Raw genomic sequence first — 19,457 nt, 5'->3', positions numbered from 1 at the left:
CAACAACAACAACAAACATTATTTTGGTTTAGAGTTTCAGAAGAACAAAATAAATTTTAAAACCTTTATTTTACAAATACTCTCATAATCTGGTGAGATTTTTGTATGTCCTGCAACAGACGGTATGACCCACACATAGCCCTGATCTCAACCTCATAGAGTCAGCTTGGAATTACATGAAGCGAGAAAAAATGCCAGTCAAAATACATAGATGAACTGTCGCAACGTTTCCACTTTCCAGAATGCTTAGAAAAAACCTGAAAATGACCTTTAAAACAATGTGAAAATGTACTGTTCTGAAGGCACTAAAATGGTTATCAACTAGAATGAAAACTATTAAAAACATTTTTGTTAACTGAAATAAAGATTAAATAGAATAAAATATAACTATTATATTAAAAACTGTAAATAAAAATGTAAAATGTTTACAACAAACTGAAATATGTTTGAGTCAGTAAAGTTATTACAGGTTGTCTACAGATATAAACAAGTTAAATTTAAGACTTTTTAAGACCTTTTTAATACCACCTGATATGACATTTAAGACCAAACCTCTGATGTAAATCACACATTATTTTTTGTATGTGTAATATTTCATTTGTTAAATGTAAAAAGATATATATGCTGCTGTTCTATTTATTATTAAGATATACAGCAAACTTTTCATATCAGCAGACAATATCCAATACTAAAAAATTCACAAAAGCACTGCGTAACTGGGATTTCTTGGTTGTGTAAAATGTATTCTGAAGCAATATTTTATCTGTGTTCTTTTAGCGTTTACATAACATTTTTGATGCATGTTTTGGATATTAACCTCAAGATGTTATTTGATGTTATATGAATCTGTTTTTGCAATGATTGTAAATGGTCACTGGGTCCATCAGACAGGAGAAATCTCTTGCAGTAATTGGAACCGAAAATATTTAAGACCCACCGAATCTGAATTTAACACATTTTAAAGACCCACGGCCACCCTGTATTAAATGGAAATAATAAATAAAGTAAATAAAAACTGAAACTGAACTAAACCTAAAACTGAAATAAAACAATATTTTAAAAAAACTACTGAAAAATAGCAAAAGTACATAATTTATTAAAAATGAAAAATGAAAATATAAACTGAACATAAACATAAAAATATAAAAATAAAATCACTTAAATCGTTATATCGAGATAATTAAGTAATTATAATGAATAAACAACTCTCGTTATGTCGAGATCATGAGAAATAACGTGATAACAAGAAAATAAGAATAATAATGCATGGCTGCATAGAACCTCTATAAATACAAAACTATTATAGTATATAAATAATATTAAAATAATACTGGAAACTAAATATTAATTTAATTTAGCTAATATAAGAAGTCTTTAAACATCCTCATTTGCACCATAAAACATTTGCACAGTACTGTGCTTCTTTTCTACATACGGCTGACTTCTAGTTCTTTTAAAGAAAGCAAAGGAGAATGTTTCTTTGAAAGAACCACATCACACAGCTCAAAACAGTAAATTACTACTTTCAGCAGATAATGTCAATTTTATCAAGTTGTTTACAATGCCATTGGATTCCTCCAAGCAATTTTTCCAGGTTAACTAAAGTCCCTTAACTTCCCGATTAAAAAGGCTCTTTCGGTCAAAAGTGCTATTTCACTTTGCGGCTTGCATAGATTAAAAGTGTGGTTGATGGTGAGGCATGCACCACAGTTTCATTTAACCGAGCCCAGATAACATCCCTCAAAGAAAGCCTGACATCAGAAACTCCAGTCTGCCAATTATGCTTGTGGCGAATGCTTTTACATCACACAGTGTAAGCGGTGTACCAACGCCAGATCAAAGAACAAACAAGCAGCAGCAAGGAACAGATGCTGCACTGTTGTAGAAGAAAAATGTATCATTAGAAAAGTAAAGACTTAAAAAAAAAAAAGTGACAAGGATTGGAAAGGCAGAACTTTTTTGTCACTCAATAGTCTGCAAACTCAGTACCTGAACACAGGTGGAGGCGCAAGCATCAATTACAGAACACCAGTAGCAACAATGAAACAGCACCGGAGTTTGTTAAACACTCAAACAAGGGCTCCAGGACCCAGGGGGAAATAAGTTTGTGAAAGCAGTTCCAGACCATATCTAAAGCTTATCAGATTTTTAAGGAGTAATCATCTGATCTGTTTTAAAGTTAATGATAGACTTATTGCACCCAGCGGGTCTGGTGATGGTACATCTATGTGTTTTTAAGTCTTCCCTGTAGGGTTCCTAGACGTCAGAAGAACACAGGAATCAAGCATATGAAGGTACCATGGAAATGTCCTATTTGTTAAATCTAATGTGTTGCGTGCAATGGATTCCCAGTTGGGGTAATCTCACCACTAGATACCAGTCACACTGGCATTCTGCTCTCAGATGGGACATGGGTGAATAAATACAAACACCTCTTCCCTTCTGCTGCTTCTCCAAACTGGAGTTCTGAGTACAGCCGTTCAGGACAGCTATCTTCGGAACCAGTAGAAGGTTTTTTATTTGTAATTTTCTTTTAAGCAAAATACAGAATGCTGCACTTAAGTGAAACTCATACCTATTATTCTGGGTTGTAATACCCAAATAAATTCAAAATCTGAATTCAAATTTATTAAAACTATTCATTAATATAATTTATTTATACCTACAATCTAAAAAAAAAAATGTTGGTAGTACATAAAGCAAACTGTGAGTTTGATCAAATAAATGTCTGGCCATAATTTGTAAAAATTTATCAGACAAAAATGTTAATTGTCTCTTGTCAATAGTACAGCAATATACTGCTTACAGAAGTCACTTTCAAACCAAGCTACTCTCTGTTATTCAATGCAGCATCGGTGTGACCAACTTAAACTGATTCTAATATCTTCTGTCCTAACACGGAAGTCACTGTTGTGTAGATTCCTATTGAAATGAATGGATTTCTCCAGCAGAAAATCGTTCACTTATTGTCATGATTCTGCCCTCGTGTCCTTGATTTTTCCTAGTCTTGAGGCAGGATCATGACAGACCCATGTTTTGTGTACAAGCGCATGGCCTTGTCTTTGGGCCATGTGCTTGTGTTGTCTCGTTCCCTTGCCCCGCCCCCCTTGTTAACCTAGTCGTGTCTTGATTGTCCTATCTGTAACACCTGTCGCGTCTTGATTAGTACCCCTATTTAGATCTCCTAGTGTGCTCTGTCTTGCGTCGGTTCATTGTCATTGTGATTGTACCTGTGATCGTGATTGTTCCACTCTGTGATTGTTCCTTAAGAAGTGTTTGTATTACCGTGAGTGTTTGTTTATAGTTAGTATTTAGAGTCCTTGTTTATCTTGTCAGTCCAGTCCTGTTTTAGTTATTTAGTCTTTACCTTGCTCCGTGTTTTCCCCCTCGTGGGTTTTTGTTTCCCCTTCTTGTAATAAACCCTTTGTTTGAGAATCCCTGTCTGCACCTGAGTTCCTCCCTTACCAGATCCTGACAGAATGAACCGACCACCAAGGAACTCAGCAGACAGGAGGCAATGCTGGATGGCATCAGCCAGCCAGCGAGATTGTCTTGAGGGCTCTCGCCTTGTGGTGTTCCGGGGGACCAGGGGAGGTCGTTCCGGAGCGAGCGGGCGAGAGGAGCCCCAGAGGTCCCCACCTACCCAGCTGCCGGCGATCCCGGAGGGTCGTGTCCTGGCCGTGGCAACCCTGGGGGGTCAGGCAAGCCCCTCCCAGAGTCCTGAGGTGCCCTCCTCAGCCAGCAGTCTCCCCATGAAACGAGGGAGACGGTTTTCATGGGAGTCAACTTCTGAGTCTTCGGCGTCCGAGACTGCCCTGCCTGAGACCGAACTCCCCCAACCCGCCTCTGACCCAGCTGTGGCCTCTGCACCGCGCCCAAGGAGGAAGAGGAGGAAGAGGGGGCCTGCCGGTCCTGTGACCCTGTCTCCTCCCGTGCCAGCAGCGGAGAGCGCTGGCGTGCCCGTGCCAGCAGCGGAGAGCGCTGGCGTGCCCGTGCCGGCAGCGGAGAGCGCTGGCGTGCCCGTGCCGGCAGCGGAGAGCGCTGGCGTGCCCGTGCCGGCAGCGGAGAGCGCTGGCGTGCCCGAGCCGGCAAAGAAGAGGGCAGTATGCAAGTCGGCAGTCGTGAGAGCGCAGGAGAGTGCCGCGGCCGACTCTGCAGCAAAGACTTTAGTTCAGTGTATCTCATCTCGTAAGGAGATGCCAATTGTCTTAGCGGCTAAAGCCTTTTCTGATTATTTGTCTAGTCTTGTCCGTATCCTAGAAGTCCCCGTCAGTCCTGTCTTGTCCTCAGACCCTGTCCCCAGAAATCCCGAGTGTCCTGATGTCGTCTCCCCGTGTCCCGTAGATGTCGTCTCCCCGTGTCCCGTGAGTGTTGCCCCGTGTCCTGCTGATGAAGTCATGTATCCTGTTGATGTGGCCCCGTGTCCCGTAGATGTCCCGTGTCCAGTAGATGTTGCCCCGTGTCCAGTAGATGTTGCCCCGTGTCCAGTAGATGTTGCCCCGTGTCCAGTAGATGTTGCCCCGTGTCCAGTAGATGTTGTCGTCCCGTGTCCAGTAGATGTTGTCCCCCCGTGTCCAGCTGTCGTCTCCCCGCGTCCCGTAAGTCTTGCCCCGCGTCCCTTGTCTGCTCCCGTCATGTCCCCGGTCAGTTGTCCCGAGACCCCTCCCCGCCCCTCACCACCCAGACCTGCCCGTACCCCCCGTCGTCAGCCTTTGTCCTGTCCTCCTAAGATTCCTACCCCTCCCACCCGCCCTGGTCTGTCCCCCATGAACTTTGTGGTCCCGCCCCCTCCCCTTCCCTGTTTGTTTTTTTTGATTTGTCACCCCAACCCTGCTGTTGTGTATTCATGTTTGCCATTGTTATTATTTGTCATGTCCTGTTGGTTTGTGTCTGTGTCCCAGTCTGTCATGTCAGTCGTGTCCCGTGTTTGATGTTCACTTGAGGAGCGTCTGGAAGCCGCTCCTTAAGGGAGGGGTTCTGTCATGATTCTGCCCTCGTGTCCTTGATTTTTTTCCTAGTTTTGAGGCAGGATCATGACAGACCCATGTTTTGTGTACAAGCGCATGGCCTTGTCTTTGGGCCATGTGCTTGTGTTGTCTCGTTCCCTTGCCCCGCCCCCCTTGTTAACCTAGTCGTGTCTTGATTGTCCTATCTGTAACACCTGTCGCGTCTTGATTAGTACCCCTATTTAGATCTCCTAGTGTGCTCTGTCTTGCGTCGGTTCATTGTGATTGTACCTGTGATCGTGATTGTTCCACTCTGTGATTGTTCCTTAAGAAGTGTTTGTATTACCGTGAGTGTTTGTTTATAGTTAGTATTTAGAGTCCTTGTTTATCTTGTCAGTCCAGTCCTGTTTTAGTTATTTAGTCTTTACCTTGCTCCGTGTTTTCCCCCTCGTGGGTTTTTGTTTCCCCTTCTTGTAATAAACCCTTTGTTTGAGAATCCCTGTCTGCACCTGAGTTCCTCCTTTACCAGATCCTGACACTTATGAGCACTTTTTATAGCACCAATTTTTAAAACCTTTTAAAAAATAGTGTGCTCTGCAGTCTCTGACCTCAAAGTGATTCAGAAAAGTTTAATAATCTCTGTTGTTATTCTAGATACTAACCTCCACCTTTGGCTCATAATAGAGTGAAGACTTATAATTAACATAATTACACATCGCATAATCTTGTAGGACTGGATAATTGACACTTTGCTTAATTAGTTCCACCGTAACATAACCCTGCATAAGGAAGAGGGTCAACAGAACTGAGCCTGATAACTGTGCAATGAGACCGAAGTGAATTCCTCACATCATCAATGTAATCAAATGATACTGTTAATGGGCAGAACAAATTATTGATATTAAATATTAGCATTTTTATTATATGTGATTATTTAAAGAATTTATAATAAACTTCCAAAACAAAATAAACAGCACTAGCAAATTGGTGTGGAAGATAGGAAATAATTATTTTAATTTATCTCAAAACGATCAGAAATGGTGAAAAGACAGAAAGCGGTAATGTACAGTAGGGAAAAAGGGCACCTGGTGATGTTTATTTCATTTAAAAATTATTAAAAGGTTTAATCATATTTTAATCATATTCTGATAATGAATGATAACAAAAATTATATATGTATAAATTGTAAATGCTATATTTACCTTAGAAATCATACAAACTGGCCATTTAACAGAGATACTGATACTGGCAATACTTACTGTGATAGTAGGTGGTACAGTATGAGATAAAACAAAAAGTGATATTCATACACCTTTTCTAAGAAATCTTGTCACTGCATGTACAAAACCTGACTTTGCTGTTCCTGTATTTGTGCTTCTGCTTTGTTCTTTTTTTATGACGAAATACTGACTTTCTTATTGTATCTTTTATTTGGAAGCTGTGAAGCATGGCATTCATAATTAATAATAAAAAGAAAAACACTGTGAATGTGCTTCTTTTCAGCCCATTCAACTTACAGCATTCACAACAACATGTTGATAGCATGCTAGTTATTTAAGCATGAATACAGCGTGTTCTGCTGAATCCAGTCAAACATGAATCAGCTCAGGTTCTGCGATGTACCTTAAAAGACCATTACAATGTCCAGTCATTTTAGACATTAACCACTGACATGAAAACAAATCCAGAAATAGAGTGGCAGAAGTGATGACTGAATCAATCAATCAATTTTCATCCAAACATTTTCTAGTTATATCCTAGCAAGTGCTACTGGCAGACATTGTGAGTGAATGGTAATCACTGACACATCTCTTATGAAATTTAACCCTGTTATTGATGAGTAAACACATTTTATTCTTAAATCTTAAAATCATTTAAAAAAATGCACATTTAGACAGAGGCATACAGCAGATGCTTTAAGCTTTATAATGGTCCTCTCAGTGAGCTAAAAGGCAGAAAGTTCAGTGAGTTCAACTAACACCAGACCTCCGAGACTCTCTAGGGTTTCCTGATCTTTGGACATTTCCACACCTCACTGACCTATGGTATAAGACCTGAAAAATCATATTTAGAGTTGCAATTGTTGTGACTTTTATAAAGAGCCCTTCCAGTAAGTTAGAAGGGTGAAAGTTCAGAGCAACCCTCTCTCTATTAGACTACACAATATTCATGATTGAATTAAACCAAGTCAATTACCACTACCAAGTATTGAGTACATGTACAGTAAATGAAGATACTTTCCAGAAGGCCAACTATTCACTAAAAAATTCATGACGTATTCTAATTTGTTGAGATAGTGAATTGGTGGGTTTTTTGTTAGATGTGAGCCAAAATCATCACAATTAAAAGAACCAAAGACTTAAACTACTTCAATCTGTGTGCATTGAGTTTATTTAATACATGAGTTTTGACCATTTGAGTTGAATTACTGAAATAAATGAACTTTTCCATGACATTCTAATTTATTGAGATGCACCTGTATATATATTTATATATATTTAAACTTGAATATGCTACCCACTGAAAAGTGCCAAGAACATGACGTGCAGATTACTTACTGGAAGACCAGGCATTAAGAAGAATGACTTTGCACACAATCTATAGTTCACTCTCCGATCCTAAGATTAAACATCCAGAGGCTAAACTTCAACAGCAGATGCAAAGCTGATGTAGCCTCTGCACCCAAATGACACCAACTTGTTTACTGACATTTATTCATGCAAGTAATGCCTTTAGGGTTGTGCTTAATTGAATTTCTGAATCATAGTTTCTCTGCATATTACAGCTGTTATTAGCAGCCAGTTGTGCATATACTGTATATTTGCTAAGGCAGTTGAAACGTCAAATGAACATTGAAATAATTTTGGACATCCAGAATGCTAAAAAATGCTTGCTGCCTGAAAAACATAAAATAAATAAATAAAATCACATAGCCTTTATCTGATTCATCATTACAATAGTCTTCAAGTTGTGTTGTATAAGTCTCGTTTATTTTAGCCATCAACTGTAACTTGGAAATATAAGTGTTCCTAAACAAAAATATAGAGCAAGTCTATTTTAAGAGTTGGCCTTCTCTATTGTCTTCTTCCATTCTATAGTTGCATTTTCATGTAAATGCAAAGCGGTTGCAGCTGAAGGGAAGGTTGATTTCAAAGGACTAAGCTTTAGTTCGTTTTAAAAGCTGAAACAGAACCAAGTTGCCAAGCTGAGTGGAAGAATTATGGCTGCTGTCATAAGCTCATTTCAAAAAGACCAGTGCCACCTCATCCACAACTAAGATTACATGTTGAGAAACGCATATATTATAAATACTTTTCTTTGTCTGTGCATATATTTATGTGCATGTTTGTGTGGGCATGTGTTTATGGGCAGTTGACAGGGCACGGTTATTTTAAAAGTCTGGAATTTTGAAATGAACATCATTATGAGCATATGGTGTGACAGAATGGCTTCTCTCACACTTACACTGAAATAAATACAATGAAAATAAATCCCAGTTTAGGCTGAAAATATCTTAAAGGAACATAGTTAAACTCTAAAGTCAAGTTCTATCATTGGCATCTGCTGTCAATTAGCGAAGAAAATAATGTTGACTCGCTAGTTTTGTCTATGTAAAATCTTTCTATTCAGCAACGAGGCTAAGCTGGCCAGCAACAATAAATGAACACAATCTGAAGATTCATGGGTGAGTGTTACAGGATTCAACAGCGTTTAAAATAGGTTTCTCACAAGAGAGAATAAAACACTGAGGATTATTAAGATGAATGGAAGAATAAGGCAGACATTAATTAAAAATGTATTGTCATTAATTTTTTTGATCCTAGTAAGTAAATAATGTAGCAGGGCTGGGAGTTAAAATATAATATCTCAGTCTTTTTTATGGCATTTGATATCTACATTTATGAATGTGTATCTTAAAAAGCTTTTTTTTTCAATCAACCATAAGTTTATTTTATTTTGTAACTATAATATAATTTAATAGATTATGTAGATAAATAATAACTATGTTTTTGTAACTGCACACAATAGAAGACATTCTGAAGAATTGACTTTTCATGATCAAAAAAGAAAAAAACAAGACATTTTCCAAAATATGTTTTTAAATTGTCTTCCTGACCCTGTTCTCCTGGACACATTTGATGCATGGCAGGAATCACATAGACTCTTGGGTTTAATTACATTGTTACATGTGAACACTCCTCTTGATGGAAATCCTAATATCCCAAGTGCCATTGTTGACAAAACTATACAAAGCTGGATTTGGAAAGGAATTAAAACAATTGGTGATCTTTATGTAAATGGCATATTTGCTACCTTCCTTCAGTTATCTGAATTATTTAACTTGCCTAAGGATAACCTTTTTAAGTACTTACAAATAAGACATTGGGCAAGACGTCACTCATTGGAGTCAATCCCTATCTGAAAAATCCCAGACTGTTCGATATCAGACATACCTCTAAAAAGGCCTAACATCTTCTACTGTATATACAGATTTCTTATTAACAATCTTCAGGCATACCAAAGATTTTCAACAAAGTATAAATGGGAATCAGATCTGGAGTGTTCTTTGGATGCTAATGATTGGTGTACTCTTCTTGAAAAGTCACAAACAGTATAGGTATCCACCAAACACAGACAAATTCAATTTAACATCTTACATAGAACATATTACACCCCCTATAGACTAAACAAACTTAATGGTGGGATCTCTGCTATGTGTCATAGAAGTCAAATGTCTACTGAGACTCTTCTTCATATGCTCTGGAGTTGTCCAGCCTTAGAGACATTCTGGAAGTATGTCATGGCAACAATTTCTGAAATATCAAAAGAATCATATTGATCTGGATCCTAAAATTTGGAAAACTAGGTGAAATCTGTTCACTTAGCATGACCTATCATGAAGGCTATTTTATCTTGCTTGCAAGCACTGCAGCTAAAAAAAAATGCATACTTAAAAACTGGAAATCCACAAACCCCCCAGAGTAAAAACATCAGATTAATGAGCTTTTATCTTATGGTACCCCTGAGATAATTCTTTATTCTGTTAGGCAAAACCCCACAGACTTTCACTATATTTGGGCTCCTTTTCTTAATGCACTATCTTTGTTAGGCTTTAACGATTGACCAGTTTGTATTTTAATTGTTATGCGTATTTTCCATTCTCTTATTTTCTTGATTCATCTCTGGACATTATTATAATTCTATTTAACGTTGTGAGAAATGTTTTGACAAACATTTGAGAAAATTATACCATATGTGGGTGGGTGGGGCTGTGTTCAGTGTATTTTTATTTATAGATATAGACAAAAAAAAGAAAATTGATGAATGTACCTCAGACAGACGTTCTGCTGTGTAACAAAAAGAAAACACTCAGACAATAAAATCGCAAAGGAGACCATTTCTAGGGTTCATACACCACTTTCTGTCAGTGATTTCATTATCTTTTTCATTCTCTCCCAGCTTCTGTTATACACGGTATTCTTACACTTCTGTGAAAAACACAAGCAGTTTTCTTTTTGTCTGGCCATTTTGTGCAATCTCTCCCACTTGTTTCCATTGTTTCCAGCCCAATTTCCCTCTTTTATCCTCCCACTCCTTTTCCATCCATCACCTACTCTCATTATTTGCTCAGAAAGTGTATGGAGAAACGTAAAAGCAGAGACATGGCAAACAGAAGGTCCCCGGAGAGCAGCGCTTGTTCTGCAACAAATATTCTGAGATCATTACCTTTGAGCCAGCTGCTCCACCAATTTGAAGTCAACGGTGGCTGGGAAGAGGACAAGGTGCTTTGAAAACTGCGCTTTCCAACTAATTACAAGGTGTTTTCTGAAAATCCTCCCAAGTGGAACTGTCTGTCATCCATGCATTTCACTGCCTCCTACCAGCTCTTTTAAATCTACCGCAAGTATTTCTGTCCCTTTCAGCACATGTGCTTTTCTAATCCTGTTTTCTATTAAACTTACTGACGTTTCCTCTCATGTTCTGGTGAACACCAGATGGTGCAAGTTGGCAAATCTGACCGTATGAAAACAGACAAATTTAATAATACAACACTTAGATATTCAAAACAACATTCACACCACTATATGAAACCCCAAAACCACCGCCTGAAAACAACATGAAATATTCAATAAAACTAGGGCACGATTTACACTGACAACTCAGAATGGCACTCTAGGAACACCTGGGAACAGCATGCCAAGCTGTTTTCTATTGTGATATAGTGAAATATGGCTGGCAGAGAGGCATTCAACATCTGGCCAAGCAGATCCTGAGCAGCGTTGGCTGGACTTTGGGCAGACTCTCAAAGGAACAAATGCTTTAGGTTCAGGCACACGTTCAAACATTTCAACCAGAAATATTTAAATGAAAGAAAAAAAAAACATTCTCACAACAACCAGCAACACTATGTATTCATAAAACAGAAAGTGCTGTGTAAAAAATCAGCCAGCCAGTTCAGTTCAGCCAGTGTTCAGATCAAATATGCTGTCACAAAGGAATAGAGTCACAAAGTCCCTAACTGTCTTCCTACTGAATTTCAGTGGAAGGCATTAAATGCAGCATTTAGTTTGTCAGTTTATGTTTGGGCTGTTCTGCATAGTTGGCACAATTTATACTATCCTAGGCAAAACGTGCTAGAAAAATGAGGACTAATATATATATATATATATATATATATATATATATATATATATATATATATATGTATACTTTTATTCAGCAACAGAGCATTACATTGATCAAATGTGACATTGACAAAGAAATGTTTCCTCAGCACCAAATCTACATATGAGAAAGATTTCTAATGGATCATGTGATGTGATTTTTCATTTTATTTTTGATTTACTGCAATATATAAAACATTTATATAAATATCAAAATCATTAATAAAATTATTTTTGATCAAATAAATGCAGCCTTGTTGAGCACTTATCAACATCAAACATTTGAACGGTAATGTGTTTGTTTGTTGTGTGTGTGTTTGAACAGATTCATTTATCCATTATCATGTGACTTGATGCTTGTGGCCATCCACACCCTATGTATTATTAAGGAAATGGTACGATTACATGTGTACTTGCACAATTCCCCAATAAACCATCTCGGAGCAGCTGTCTTATTTAATAATCTATTAGAGGTTATAACAGCAGAGCTGAAACCAGATAAATTCTCAAAGGCCACACATGCAGGCATCAAATGGAGCAGCTTGGCCAGCCTCATCATGATGTATTAGCTCCTTCCAGACACCCTGTGGAAAAAACAGGTTTCCTCTCTCCACACACACACACACAAACACACAAGCCTATAACTCACCACAGAGTAAAAAATTACCCAGCCTCTACACACCACATTATGTGCCCTCCTCCATTTTCTCTATGATTAAAAAGTTAAGTGGATGGATTTTTGATTCAGTTATTTATCAACATGCAGGATCTGAAGCTTTAATGGAATATACTGTTTACTATTTACATCTTGCAGTTTCCTAAAGACCCGATTGATTTAACTGTAGATGTTCAATGAAAACAAAGCATGCCTTTTAGAATCCAATTTTTAACATCCACCTTGTTCCTTTTGGTTTCATAATATTGTCAGGGCCACGGATTTGATTTTCTTTGGCTTTAGCTTAATTCTGCACAGCCAGTCTCTGCTTCCCTCTGCATTTATCCTTTTCTAACAAAGATGATTTAAGCCAAAATGTGAACCTAGGATTTTATTTTCATTTTTAATCTGCATAATTGGTGTCCTAATTCAGAGGCTGCCAAACCACATTAAATACAGTTTTTTTTTTTTTTTCTTGTTAAAATACTTTCATGCATTAAAATCTAAAGAGATAATCTGACTCTCCATGCGTCTGAAGCTGAGATCACGACAAATCATCTCAACAGCAGCTTTTCAAATCACTGTCACTGTAAATGCTATGGTGAATCAGGTCAAGCCGGGACTGTGCACTGTACAAAAGAAAACTGTCAATTGATCAGATTCAAATGTCATGCACATTCAACACAAACACTATGCTCAGTGACTCTCAATTGAAAGCTCCTTTAATCAATAGCAATGAAGCACATTGTTTTTATTGAGTTAAACCTTGCTGTAAACCTTGGCTGCATTTTTGGGCCTACAGAGGTGATTTATGATGGTTACTTAACATGAAAATAAAATAAAAATAATTATCAGCAAATATAGTATTTGAATGTCATTTTTAAAATCAATTAAAATGTGTAATTTCAAACAGTACCATAGAAATTCACATAAGGCATAAATGTCAGTCATAGATGCAAAACATTATCTTCAAAATGAGATAACATGCATTTTGGGACAAATTGTGACAGCATATCGAACAAGTGAATGGTGAGAGCCAAAGGCACACAGATCACAGATCATGTCCTCATACACTATCTGAAATCTCTCTGATTGAGAACCAACCTCCCAGGCTAACTTACTAATACATGTGAATACTCTATATACATAGACCATAAAGAAAATACATTGGATCTTACCATTCCATATGCAATCATCTCCAATTACTATTGAGCTATAAAGGTTCTAACATTACCTGCCAAATCTAAATGAGTTCGATATTGCTCAAAAGATACAAATCCGTAAGACTTCCAGTAGGCAAATAAAATAGATTAATCTTGACGTGAAGAATAATCCAATCATTCTGTCTAGAGTAGACTAATGAAAATGCCACTCAAACAGACGCAAATTCACAGCTGACAAAATGCATCTACTTATCTCATCAAAAGTGAATAAAACTCAGCATTTGTTACCTTATTATTACCTTATATAAATTTATTAAACTGTATTAAATAAAACAATTTACAATGACATGGCATCATAAGACACTGATCTTAGGGTCTTTCCTCAAAAAACACCTACAGGACTCATACTGTAATGGCAACTGGAAACTGTTATGTTTTGCTAAAGACCCTTAAGTATTTTTGCATTGATGCAAGAATCTCCAATCTACAGAGAACAGTGTTTGCATGTGTGGACATTTCTTGTGAGAGGAAATGGTTGTTTTGACCTTGTTATCTTAAATGCAAATAACTAAAAGCAGAACCAAAAAGAAACGACTGTTGTGTCATCCCCATTTCAGTTCAGCTCTAAAACCCAACATGCTTGCAACCACAACCATGCAACTTTGCACAACATCAGCAGTTTGTGTGTTCTTCCTTCCCAGTGGCCTGTCAGGCTGTTTTACTCGATTTCATTTGCAATCTAAGCATATCTGCATGAGAACTCATTAATAGAAACATTAATTTTAATTAAATGTTGTGCGAGTAAGCAGTGACTATTAGGATTGGCTAACATAAATGAATAGTAAAAAAAAAAAAAAAAAAAAAAAATATATACCTCAGCTATTGCAAAAGTGTCACTGATAGTATTGGCTTTACTTATGAATTGTGATGCCGATGCTGTCAGATCTAATACAGTGGCCACTGTGTCATCTTTCAAAAAAGGTTTATTTGCAAACCCTCCAACAAAGCTGCATTCAAATGCCACAAACTGCAATGTGTGGAGTTACATCAGAATTTCAGCGGGCATCTGTCTACTGTCTGTATCCAGTGTGGACAGAAAGCTTGATTTGACTGCTATTTTATTTTGACTTTTAATAACGCAAATATATGCATACCTTCAAGACAAGTCTAAAAATTAGCTTTTTTGGAATTCAAAAATTATGCAAAAACATGTGACCTAGTTTATTAATATTGCCAATTAAGGTTCACTAAATCACAAACCTTTCATTTTACAGTTCTTCTAAATGTCAGTCATGCATTTATTGCACAATAAAAATTAAGAAACAACGGAGATGTTATAAGAGAAAGGAGACTAATAAATTAAATAAATTAAATAAATCAAATAATTTCATATTTTAAACTGCCAGAGGTTACAGCAATTTATGTTAGATGCAGCCCTATCACTTTTCTATGTTAAATTTGAATACAAAGCTAGTAAATACTGGCCAAAGTCCCATCTCTGGAAAATTTGAGGACGACCTTTATCTACATCTTAATGCATATGCAAACAGACAGAGAAGCAAACCCTATAATTTATGTCACCCTGACCCTTCCCTTACCAGCCCATGGCCAAGCTCACAATAGGAGTCTGTGGCAATGAGGAGGTGCATACAGTAAGTGCTGCTGGCAGAGTGTAAAGATAAGCACCTGATGCTTATTGCACTGTGACACCACTGCCAAAACCCCTCAATCTCTGCACCAGTTCTGGCTCAGTGGTAGAAGGTGCCGTGAGTTGACAATATAGAGTTTTATTCTGTATTCTAGAAAATATTTCCGACAATGGACCGAAGTAATACAATTTATGGTTTTCATTAGCCAAAGTGAACAAACAATCAGGGAGATTGATGACAACTGCCATGTGCTGAGGTCTAATAGATTAGGTACTGTGTAGGTTCTGCACCAACAATTATACATGGGAAATCATAGCACACAGTACAAACTACAAGAAAAGACCTTGGGTATCGTCTTAAAAAAGTAACACACTCAAATTCACCAAATGGTTTACACACAGACCCCATAACACATAGGCACATGCTCACAACACACATTCAGTTGAGTGTGACAGCAATCCCCCACACTCAAACATGAAAATACACACATTCCTGCAAACCAAGCAGTGTATGTGTTATTCGGGTATGAAATTCGTAAGGCAAACCATTAATCCTGTGTCACTGAGTGTCCATCTGTTCAAGATCTGATTGATTGTCCATGAGATAATGGCAGCAACATGCTTGTCTCAACAGGGCAAGTAATTATGAGGAAAGCCTCAGAATAGGAGAAAAGCCAAGTAGCATTAGGAGGGCAAACTGAATCACATATGATCGCTGTCATATACACTCTTACTAAAGTTACTAAATTAAAGTTGCAAAGGTTGCGATGATTAGGAACTAGAAATGATGTGCAATATTATTAAGTAGACTCCAGACTGTCATGTGACGTGAGCGGTGATAACTATATGGAAATGTAATTATTTCATCTGGATTAACTGCTAAAGGAACTTTATGTTTATATATTATTTTAGCTGGTTGAAGAAACTACAATGAGAACCCATAACAGCTCCTTGTGGAACACCATATTGTAATGTCTGAGCCGACGAGACCAAGTGCAAGCTTTTATTTACAGACATGATCAAAAACACAGGCAGGGTTGAATCCTAGACACTAAGACAAGACAAGACTAAGAGAAATAACACAGAAAGACTTTCGGATCACTAGGAGAAGGATATACACAGAACAATACTCAGCAGTGTGTGAGAAGGAAGTCCAATGCTTATAAAGCATGTCTGATGATTGTGCTGTGTGTGTGTGTGTGTGTGTGTGTGTGTGTGTGTGTGTGTGTGTGCGATTGTTATCAGGTGAATGTGATTGGTTTAATGGAGCATGGGAAATGTAGTCCATGGTGTAATGTGTAGTGTGAGAGTCTGTGTTGTGGTTGATGGACTCTCTTGGTGAATAATCATAAGTTAAATGACTGGATCAGTACACATATAGAGATGCCATGATAAGAATCTATCGGACTTGTTTGCCATTTCTGCATCAATTCGGTTTGAGAAATGACCCTAGCACTGCTGAACTGAAGGGCATTTTTAATATGTTTGGGTAGCAGATAAGTTAATATTTTGTGTGTCAGCAATACAGATCTTATAAGTTGTCAAAATCAGAAGTATTTGGACAATGCATGATGCAGATAATGTGTGACAAATGTGACAGTATGGAAGGGGGAAAGGAGAATTATTCAAGACACAAAAAGTATAATATGGTCATATTAGAAAAACCACACACCGATTTACTACAAAGAAAACAAAGATGGAAATAGTATGTGGTTATGCAGTGATAGATGGGGGTATTTCCCAGGGCTCACTGTCTTGGCAGCTGACAGCACTTTACTTTTGCTGTTGTTGGCTGAGCAGTGATGACTTTAAACAAACAAGACAGGGTTTAACAAATGCTTACTTCTTTCTACTATCATAATTTTATTGCAAGGTTAATTGCACTGACTGTAAACCAACATTTTGCATGGATAAGTAAGTCAAATTGTAAGAGAGTACAACTGGATACTGAATGTAGGCAACAGATTGAATAACTAAATCTGACAGATAAAAATTTATAGTGCATCAGATTAATTACTGAGGGAATAAATACACTAGAATTAGACAAATCTGTTTGAAAGGAGTGATTCCTCCCATAACAGTCATTTACCTATTCAAGCATGTAATTTTTTAATGGTTGTGTTATGTTCAAATCCATTTACATATAGGAAACTTCTGTTAGGCTACAATGTGTCCTTTCACTTTAATTGGCAATAAAGCCATCATAATTAAGGATAATCAGACTAAAGATGTTGAAATAAAAATAGCTCATTTTCTTTTTTATAATGGTTTGTCATGAACAAGATCATCATGGCTGTGATGCAGCCACATATAATCAGTCATGCTGATATTCAGTAAAACACAGTTGCAAGTGTTATATTGCTTTAATATAACGGTTCAATATAATAATATATATATTTTCTTTTTTTGCAAAACAGTCTAACTAAAGGCTACCTTGAAATAACAAATTTGGAAAGTCACAAGTTTACTTTTACAAGCCACCATGTATTTGCAAACTTGCAGTGAGACATTTAAGCTTGGAGTTTAAAGCTTACACAGGTACGTCATGCCAACAATGAGTCCTGGGATTTCTAATGGTTTGATTCTCTAAAGTCTGCATTCATTGCATCCTTGATATCAAGAACACATTAAGGTAGCCTACTTTCATGCATTCTCTATACCATGGATCCTCAAATCTAGACCTCGAGATTCACTTTCCTGCTGAGTTTAACTCTAACCCTAATCAAACACACCTGGGCATGTTAGTCAATGCCAATCAATGTTTTAGGGATCATTAGAAAATCACAAGCAGATGACTTTTATAAGGGTTTGAGCTAAATTCCGTAGCGCATTTAATCTCCAGGCCAAGATTGGAGGAACCCTGCTCTATACTTTTGTTCTTTAATATATGAATTCGACAATTGATGACGTTGTAGAATGAAGCACAAAACTGCATAATAAGACTGCAGATTAAGAAACAAACTTAAAGCCAGTCGCTTTTCAACTTTCAACCTACAGTAGGCTATGGACCGGAACCACAGATTTCCCATCTCTCTCTGCAACCATTCGACCCTAATTCCACTCCAGGTTTTTCGCGTCCCACGCACGAGCGAAAAAGAAAGCGTGTTCGTGGAATGAAAAAAAAAAACCCCGCTCCTTGCAGCAGACAAAACCAACAACTCGCATTCCGTTCACATGAGAAAATACCAAATTTACAGATGAATTAATTTGAAATATTTCCTTCATATAGACCATATATTGTGGTTATTTTAATTCCCCGTGTCATCGCTGCATTTACATTATTTTAATTAACTATTTTGATTGCGAATGAACAATTGCTTACAAAAGACTTCATTGTAAATGCTGCTGTACAAACGGAGACGGAGTAATAGAAAAAAAAAAACAGTAGGCCTACTCAAAAACTACCCATATCGTTCATAGTAGCTACTTTTTCTTAATGGTCACGGTTGTAAATAAAACCCGCTGTCATGCGCGTGGGTATCAAATCTAAAAGAGCAACTTAATCAGACATCACTGAACAGCCCCTCAGCATCCCAACTGAGAATCCAGAGATGCAAACACACACTCACGTACCAAAACTGAACACTCAAATATCAAAAACAACGGCAACAGTGTAAACAATAAAACAAAAGCTGGAACAAGTATCTGAGAATCACATTCTCACCTCAAATACGGATCCACTTTCTTGCACGTGGGAGACAAAAGAGGCACAAAGGGATCCCGTTTTAAACTCGTGATCAAGAACACGAGTGTTGTGCCGTTGTGTTTTCCTGTTTGTGCGTATAACCCATGAGGCGGACTAGCCGTCAAGGAAGAAGGAGCAGCATCTTCTGTCCCGGTATGGAAACCTGCTCCGCTTCTGTCCTTCAACACTGCTGCTCTCAGACAGTCTGAACTGGTATACGGAGTCCTTGCAGAAACGAGCTCTCCGACCTACACGAAAAAGATGCTGGGATTCGGTTTCGCTCTCGCTCTGGCTAGACGCAAGCGATTTCCACGCGCACCAGGCTCGCACTTCCCCTCTCAAGGCTGAGCGTTCAATGTGACTGTCAAAGCAGAGGAGGATCTCCGATACAAGAGCGCTTATAAACACTGAGACGTGGGATGCGTGTGATTAAGTCACTGGATGGGAGGATGAATGCTCAATTTATTGCATTTATTTTATGTTCCGTCTCCAGGCATTGGTTCAAAAAGAACATTTGTCCATACCTGCATGAGTCATTTAGACTGATCAAAGCCATGGTGGAAATTGGGGCAAGTTGTCACCTTTTTTTTTTAACAACAGTGACTTTTTTTAAGGATGGGTTGTTGTTTGAAACTAAAAATGTTGGCCTACAATTTTTATTTAATTATTATATTATATTATATTATATTATATTA

The 19,457-nt window shown here is 37.7% G+C and overlaps 1 protein-coding gene across 1 annotated transcript in view; it reads right to left on the bottom strand.

The window, feature by feature from the left end:
• Positions 1-19,124, bottom strand: part of LOC113050571 (cAMP-specific 3',5'-cyclic phosphodiesterase 4B-like) — a 171,622-nt gene extending 152,498 nt beyond the window's left edge. The window contains exon 1 of the mRNA XM_026213660.1: positions 18,742-19,124. The gene's annotated coding sequence lies outside the window, so the exon portion shown is untranslated. The remainder of the gene's footprint in view (positions 1-18,741) is intronic.
• Between the last annotated feature and the right edge of the window lie 333 nt (positions 19,125-19,457).

The sequence above is a fragment of the Carassius auratus genome, chromosome 31 (genome assembly GCF_003368295.1).
Source record: "Carassius auratus strain Wakin chromosome 31, ASM336829v1, whole genome shotgun sequence".
NCBI lineage: Eukaryota > Metazoa > Chordata > Actinopteri > Cypriniformes > Cyprinidae > Carassius > Carassius auratus.
The sequence above is the reverse complement of the archived record's forward strand: the minus strand, read 5'-3'. Positions and strand labels throughout refer to the sequence as shown.